Raw genomic sequence first — 9,232 nt, 5'->3', positions numbered from 1 at the left:
ACTTCCCGCCCCGCCCTCAATAGCGGCCCCTACTGGAGGGATGGCGCGTTACTACCCAAAACAAGGCGAGAAATTGCATCGAAGGGGCAAAGAGAGCAGCGTGCGCATGCGTCGTAGCGTTGGGAAAAAGCGCGGGAAGCGAAAAAAGCTACCCTTTTGTCCTCTGGCCCCTTCCACACAGCTGAATAAAATCCCACATTATCTGCTTTGAACTGGAATATATTTATTTGTGTATTTATTTACAGTATTTATGTTGTTGTTCATTCGTTCAGTCGTCTCCAACTCTTCGTGACCTCATGGACCAGCCCACGCCAGAGCTCCCTGTCGGCGGTCATCACCCCCAGCTCCTTCAAAGTCAGTCCAGTCACTTCAAGGATGCCATCCATCCATCTTGCCCTTGGTCGGTCCCTCTTCCTTTTGCCTTCCACTTTCCCCAGCATAATTGTCTTCTCTAGGCTTTGCTGTCTCCTCATGATGTGGCCAAAGTACTTCAACTTTGTCTCTAGTATCTTTCCCTCCAGTGAGCAGCCGGGCTTTATTTCCTGGAGGATGGACTGGTTGGATCGCAGTCCAAGGCACTCTCAGAACTTTCCTCCAACACCACAGCTCAAAAGCATCGATCTTCCTTCGCTCAGCCTTCCCTAAGGTCCAGCTCTCACATCCGTAGGTTACTACAGGGAATACCATGGCTTTGACTAGGCGGATCTTTGTTGCCAGTGTGATGTCTCTACTCTTTATTATTTTATCGAGACTGGACATTGCTCTCCTCCCAAGAAGTAAGTGTCTTCTGATTTCCTGGCCACAGTCTGCATCTGCAGTAATCTTTGCACCTAGAAATACAAAGTCTGTCACGGCCTCCACGTTTTCTCCCTCTATTTCCCAGTTGTCAATCATTCTTGTTGCCATAATCTTGGCTTTTTTTATGTTTAGCTGCAACCCGGCTTTTGCGCTTTCTTCTTTCACCTTGATTAGAAGGCTCCTCAGCTCCTCCTCGCTTTCGGCCATCAGAGTGGTGTCATCTGCATATCTGAGGTTGTTAATGTTTCTTCCGGCAATTTTCACCCCAGCTTTGCATTCCTCAAGCCCCGCACATCGCATGATGTGTTCTGCATACAAGTTAAAAAGGTTGGGTGAGAGTATGCAGCCTTGCCGTATGCCTTTCCCAATCTTGAACCAGTCTGTTGTTCCGTGGTCAGTTCTGACTGTTGCTACTTGGTCCTTGTACAGATTCCTCAGGAGAGAGACAAGGTGGCTTGGTATGCCCATCCCACCAAGAACTTGCCACAATTTATTATGATCCACACAGTCAAAGGCTTTAGAATAGTCAATGAAGCAGAAATAGATGTTTTTCTGAAACTCCCTGCCTTTCTCCATTATCCAGCGGATATTGGCAATCTGGTCTCTCGTTCCTCTGCCTTTTCTAAACCCAGCTTGAACATCTGGCAACTCTCGCTCCATGTATTGCTGGAGTCTTCCTTGCAGGATCTTGAGCATTACCTTACTGGCATGAGAAATAAGGGCCACTGTACGGAAGTTGGAGCAGTCTTTTGCATCTCCCTTTTTTGGTATGGGGATATAAGTTGATTTTTTCCAGTCTGATGGCCATTCTTGTGTTTTCCATATTTGCTGGCATATGGCATGCATCACCTTGACAGCATCATCTTTTAAGATTTTAAACAGTTCAGCTGGGATCCCGTCGTCTCCTGCTGCCTTGTTGTTAGCAATGCTTCTTAAGGCCCATTCAACCTCACTCCTCTGGATGTCTGGTTCTAATTCATTCACCACACCGTCAAAGCTATCCTCGATATTATTATCCTTCCTATACAGATCTTCTGTATAGTCTCGCCACCTTCTCTTGATCTCTTCAGCTTTTGTTAGATCCCTGCCATCTTTGTTTCTTATCATACCAATTTTTGCCTGAAATTTACCTCCAATGTTTCTAATTTTCTGGAAGAGGTCTCTTGTCCTTCCTATTCTGTTGTCTTCTTCCACTTCCATGCATTGCTTGTTTAAAAATAGTTCCTTATCTCTTCTGGCTAACCTCTGGAATTGTGCATTTAATTGGGCATATCTCCCCTTATCACTGTTTCCTTTTGCTTTCCTCCTTTCTTGGGCTACTTCCAGTGTCTCAGCAGACAACCATTTTGCCTTCTTGGTTTTCTTTTTCTTTGGGACGTACTTTGTTGCCGCCTCCTGAACAATGTCGCGGACTTCTGTCCATAGTTCTTCTGGGACTCTGTTTACTAAATCTAGTCCTTCAAATCTGTTCTTCACTTCCACTGTATATTCGCTAGGAATGTTAGTGAGATCATATCTAACTGGTCTGTGTATTTTCCCTGATCTCTTTAGTTTTATTCTAAATTGAGCAATAAGAAGTTCATGATCTGAGCTACAGTCAGCCCCAGGTCTTGTTTTCACCAACTGGATGGATGTCCACCACCTTTGGCTGCAAAGAATGTAGTCAATCTGATTTCGGTGCTGACCATCTGGTGAAGTCCATGTATAAAGCTGTCTTTTAGGTTGTTGGAAGAGAGTGTTTGTTATACACAGCGAGTTTTCCTGGCAAAATTCTATCAGCCTGCGGCCCGCTTCATTTTGTTCTCCCAGACCATGCTTGCCTGTGATCCCTGTTGTCATTTGACTTCCCACCTTGGTATTCCAGTCTCCTGTAATGAAAATAATGTCTCTTTTTGGTGTATTATCCAGTAGGTCCTGCAGATCCTCATAGAACTGATCTACTTCTGCTTCTTCAGCAGCTGTGGTTGGGGCGTATATTTGGATCACTGTGATGTTACAGTATATATATTATATTGAACTGTGGTGTTGGAGGAAAGTGCTGAGAGTGCCTTGGACAGCGAGAAGATCCACCCAGTCCATACTTCAGGAAATAAAGCCAGACTGTTCATTGGGGGGAAGGATATTAGAGGCAAAGATGAAGTACTTTGGCCACGTCATGAGAAGAAAGGAAAGCTTAGATAAGACAATGATGCTGGGGAAAAAGGAAGGAAAAAGGAAGAGTGGCCGACCAAGGGCAAGAAGCATGGATGGCATCCTTGAAGTGACTGGACTGACCTTGAAGGAGCTGGGGGTGGTGACAGCCGACGGGGAGCTCTGTCATGGACTGGCCCATGAAGTCAAGAAGAGTCAGAAACGACAGAACGAATGAACAACAACATTTGTATTCCGCCCTTCTCACCCCGCAGGGGACTCAGGGTGGATTACAATGCCCATATACATGGCAACTGACAAGCATTCAATGCCATATATAGACAGGCACAGAGGCAATTTAACATTCCAGCTTTCCGGCTCCATGAGGCTATGCTCGATTCCGGCCACGTTGTTGTTTGCTGCTGCAGCACCGTCCACTTGTGACACCGAGTCCTTGATGGAGTACTTCCTCATTCTTACGCACCCGCTGGAAGATTTTATGGTATTTTAAATTAATTAAATTAGCCTCCCTGCATAAAGCGGTAACTAAATTTCCTACTTGACAGAATAATAATAATAATAAACTTTATTTGTACCCCGCTACCATCTCCCCAAGGGACTTGGTGCGGCTTACATGAGGCCGAGCCCACAATACAACAATAAAAAATAGCAACTGTCCTCTGGGCTGCATAGGTCAACAGCAAGCTCACTCCGACCCGGGTTGGCTTCAAACTCATGACCTCTCAGTCGGTGGTGATTTAATGCAGCTGGCTACTAACTAGCTGCGCCACAGCTCTGGCAGTGTGGACTAAGGCTTCTTCCACACAATTGAATAAAATCCCACATTATCTGCTTTGAACTGGAATACATGGCATTGTGGACTCGGATAATCCAGTTCAAAGCAGATATTGTGGGATTTTCTGCCTTGATATTCTGGGTTATATGGCTGTATGGAAGGGCCCTCAGATAACCCAGTTCAAAGCAGATCTTGTGGATTATCTCCTTTGATATTCTGGGTTATGGGGCTGTTTTGGGCCTTCTTAGTGCCCAAAACACACAAAGCTCATGCGGTACTGCTGTTGTTTTCTACTTTCGTGCCTAAATGATGATGATGATAACAACAATAACAATAAGGATATACAATACTGTGCTGCCCCAATGATAGCATGCACATGTGTCAAACTCAAGCCCTTGGAAGGTATAGGCATATGGACAACAAAAGTAGTAAACGTTTTTCTAAACCTGCATTGGAATACACCAGCATGGGTTGTGCTTACATTTCGTTGTCATTTTTAGAACACGGACGAGGATGGTGGGAGATGTGCTTCAAGTTATTCAATGATATGATAAGGAGTTGTTGGGTTTATCCAGCCTTACAATGACAAAACGGCCCTTTGAAGGCAACAGTAAGGCTGACTCGAAACGCATGGCTTTTATTGAGAAATACAGAACGAAAAATAACTGGAAAACTGTTTTTCATAAATATACAAATAAACAGGTATATCTAAGGGCCCCTCCACACAGCCCTAAATCCCAGCATATTGAGGCAGGAAATCCCACATTTTCTGAGTGTGGACTCAGGTAACCAAGTTCAAAGCAGATATTGTGAGATTTTCTGCCTTGATGTTCTGTGATATAGGGCTGTGTGGAAGGGCCCTGGGTTATCTGGAAGCCCTTCCAGACAGGCCATATATCTCAGAAAACTTGGGATGAGATCCTGGGATATAGGGTCTGTCTGGAAGGACCCTTAGACGCCTTCCATATAGCTGAATAAAATCCCACATTATCTGCTTTGAACAGGAAAATATGGACTCAGGTGGACTCAGGTAACCCAGTTCAAAGCAGATATTGTGCGTCATTCTGCCTTGATATTCTGGGCTATATGGCTGCGTGGACAGGGCCCTTTGTTGCCGATTAACTGAAAACCTACTGCATTAAGAACCAGACAAGAAAGGATAATTTAGTATCAGTCAGGAGACTGAGGGAAAGTGAAGGGGATAACACACATTTTAAGACTGTGATTTGTTTCTGTATTATAATATTGATATCGAGCAAGAATTTAGGAGTCTTTGCCAGGAGGCAGAGACCAGTCAGACCCATCAAAGAGAGTCTGTTCGCCCTGGTGAGATAGGAAGAAGCACCCAAAGAATTTCCCTGATTTTTCCCAATAAAAGTCTCACCAAGTTGAAGAAAATGTCATCGAGTTGCCCTTATTTCTTCCCTGCTGGTATGGATGTCAAGCTGCAATTTTGGTATGCTGGGGTCACGAAAAGGTGGCATTTTATATTTTATACAGACACATATATGGGGTTCATAAGGCATATATTCATAGAGAGGAAAAGAAATCATATCAACCCTCCCCACCCCCACCCAGAGTCCATCCCATAAAGTATGGAGAGCATAATGTTTTTCTTGGCTAACCTTTAGCCTGGATATGTAAATGTTTCTCAGCTCAAAAGGGAGTCCCTTTTGTTTGTGAGTTGTTGACTGGGATGGGAAACCAACTGGAGAGCCATTAATTCTCTAGCTTGTGTCTCAGATGGAAAAAGTCAAATGACTTTTGTGGAATGGTTTTTCAGTAATAAGTTTGTTACCTTCTGCTATATATGAAATTTAGGGCATAAAACCTTGATTAAATGTACACACTATCTGACATGGGAAGGGTCCCTGTTGTTGTTAGTGTCTTTGCAAATTGACCAAGACTTGACACCTATTATCAAGCCTGATATCCTTGTCCTTAGCAAAACTATAAGGTACTATCTCTTATTGGGGGGGGGGGAGAAAATGGAGGAAAGGAAGAAAGAGAAAGGAGAAAAGGTATGAGGGGAAAAGGAAAGAAAGTGGGAGGAAGGGAAGAAAGAGAAAAAAAGAGGGAAAAAGAAAGGAAGGAAAAAAGAGGGGGAGATGTACGAGGGAAGCAAGGGAAGAAGGAAAGTAAGGAAGCAAAGAGGGAGAAAGTGTGTGAGGGAAAGAAAGTGCCACAGAGAGAGTTCATTGCCATGTTTCCATGGAGATATTGTGAGATAGGTCTTCTCAGACCCAGATAAGGGAGAAAGTAGGCAGGCAGCGGTCTCAACAACACCGAGGTAATGATGGGTATATATGATAGTATATCATCATCATCGAAATACTCCTGCCTCAGGTCGACATGAGAGAAAATCAGGAGCATGAGCATGTGCATATCATGTGGCCATTGCCCCCAATAAGAGTTCTGCTTCCATCAATTACATTTTCTCTCAGTCTCCAAATGTCTAGCATTGCAGTTGTGCATTGAGACATCCAGTTTAGGCAACCAAAGAAAAGAATAAGGAAGAATCTTACAAAATCTCAACACTCTTTAACACTCCATGAACTTCTCAATACATTGTACGTGTACAAGGGAGTCTTTCCACGCATGACCACTCTTTGTATGCAGTAATGCTTACCTTTGGCACACCTTTACCTGTGCCTGGGAAATGTACTCTCAACTCTGGCACCATACTGGCATTCAGCACTCCCTTTGAGAAAAACACACTCAGTAACCTTGGCTTCTGAACGTGAGATATTTGAAAGCATTTCAAGTGGACAGGTTCTCTCCAGGTCCATGAGGCATCAGGCTTTGCCAACAGATCACATCATTGTTGTATGAAATACGCAATAAATACAGTGTTATATTTTAAATAGTTTTGCTTCTGTGGAAGCTTCACAACATGCTTTCGAATTTAAACGATTTTCTGGTTATTTAATTTTTGAGAGATGGAAAGAAATAAATTGTCCTCTTTTTTTAAAAAAAAGAAGAAAAAAGCATTTGTCACCAACGGCCAAGGGAATTGGATAGGTAGGTGCCGTTAATTTTAATTGTGTGGCTATTATGATTACAGAAGGAAATACGTTCAGTTATATGCATTCAACTTCCTCTGAAGGACCAAGATTACCTTTTCAGCAGCAGAGGATGAAATATTTTGAGAATCCAGCTAAAGCAGCACTTCCCCTGACTTGTTTTTTTTTCCTTCCCATTTTGTTAGTGGGCTGACAAGTCATCGACATTCAAACTTTGCAGCTGCTGCTTCCATAAAACCCTTGTTATCTAAAAAAAATACTTAAACACACACACACACACTGCTGATAATCACTGTGACAACACAGGTGTCACATCACACCCATTTATGTGCCAGTTTTTGTTGGTTAGGGAAGGGAAACAGAAATACCAACATTAGTTTTTTTATTTTTAGAAATTATTTTTTTTATTTTGGGGGCTTTTTGGGGAGTATACATTTAGTGCACTGAAAATCTTGCCAGGAGATAAGTGGAAACTCCACCTGTGATTTTGCTCCTGTTCTAGCACTATGTTCAACTGTAACTGCCAAAGCAGTTTGGTGAAACACTACAAATCCCAGGGCTTCATAGGATAGAACGATGGCATTTAAAAATGGGATTGCAGCACTGCAAAAGTGTGAAATGTGAATGAGCTATTTGGAGCATGTGAAAGAAGGAAACAGCTTGCCTCCATCAGAGTACCCACTATCAATAAAACTATAAAAACAATTTTCGTTATTATTATTTCATTATTTTTGTTATGTATGTATGTATGTACTGTTGTTGTTGTTATGTTCAAGCATCAAATGTTTGCCTTTTATGATTGAGTCCTTTCGGGGAAATAGGGCGGAATATAAATAAAGTTTTTAATTATTATTATATTATTATTATTATAATTCTCATAAATATTTTTAAGAAACAGATCAACACCGTTCTCTTCAAATTCTTTTCCATCTCTTGATTTTTCCATGGTTCTTTTGTGTCCATCTTCGTTGCTGGTGTCCTGTTCCTGCCCTCTTTCCAAACTTTCTGTCTAATCACTCTGGTTTTTTCATTATTATTATTATTATTATTATTATTATGCGATTTTACACTCATGAGAGGGGATTTAGTTTTTTAAAAGCACATGAAACTGGGAATGAGAACCAGGCTTGTACACCAAATCTCCCTATTCTGCATTAAACCCTGGCCAGTTCTGTGTCGCATCTTGAGTTACAAAGTTACAAACTGTGGCTTAGTTCGACAATACATTGTGGCTTAGTTTCTATTAACCAACCAGAAATTTGATTTAAAATCTTGGGGACCATCTATACATGCCAGAAATGGTGATGCTGATCCAGAGCAGAGTACTCTGAATCAGCACTGCAAAAGTCTGCTTGCTTTGACACCACATGTATTCATCCAGTGTACACAAGTCTCCAAAGGTCAAGATCAAGAAAGAAGTCAGTTTTGATTTACTGGGTGATTGGCAACTGCTCCAAAACAAAAACAAAAACTAAGATACTGAATTGTTTAACAGCTGTCACAAAATGACTCCAAGTCCATACATTTACTGTGTGTTTTTAAGTCATTTCTGATTTATGACGCTCCTATCACATGGTTTTTCTCGGACTAAGATCATGTGACACCCAAGGTCACCTAATAGGTTTCCATTGTAGAGCAGGCAACCAAACCTCGGCCTTCAGAGTTGTAATTAAACCACTATGCCACACTGGCTCTCAATAACACCATATTAAATGTTCCTAGAATGAAGGAAGTGTAAGGATAACCAGGAGTTAAACCGTATGCAGGGGACTGCGAGAACCATTCAGATTTCTTGCTTAGCAGTATTTGATTATGTCTTGCACCAGAAGCCTGCCTTTTCTAAGAATGTCATTGCTATGGGCAAAAAGTGTTCCCCTTCATTACCTACATGTGTTTAAGATGTAGCCGTTGGGGTGGAGTAAATGGCCAGATGGCATGAATATTGCATAAGAGCCCTACCTTGCTATCTAGAGATCACACATAATCGCTCTGTTTTCTTGTTGGGCAAGTAGAGCAACTGCAGCTAAAACAAAGGTGATGCTATGTTCCTCTCCCTGACTTCAGACTGCAATTCCATGCAACATTTGAATAAAAAATAAAGAATATACTTTTAACAGAAATATGGGTATACAACTTCACCCCAAGAATTCTCTTTCTTTAGATTCCAACGGTTTCATTGTATAACCTCACTTTGGTCAAGCCAGTAATCCTATGCCCATTGTAGAATAAGTCCCCGAACAGAATGTGACTGACTTCTTATGTACACATGTATCTTTTGAGGATGCAAAACGTATGTCCCAAGTGCAACTCTATTCTATATCTTCCCTCTTCCCAAATTGCAGTTTGCAGAACAACTTCCAGGACAAGGCTTTGGACAGAGATCTTGCATAAGAAGCAGTCAAGGTGTGGCTCCTTGTTTAGCGGGCGATATGTGAATATTTGGCATGCCGATATGTCAACAAATGCACAGCTGATAATTTTCAGA

The sequence above is a fragment of the Anolis sagrei genome, chromosome X (assembly GCF_037176765.1).
Source record: "Anolis sagrei isolate rAnoSag1 chromosome X, rAnoSag1.mat, whole genome shotgun sequence".
Lineage (NCBI taxonomy): Eukaryota > Metazoa > Chordata > Lepidosauria > Squamata > Dactyloidae > Anolis > Anolis sagrei.
Note: the sequence above shows the minus strand (reverse complement) of the source record.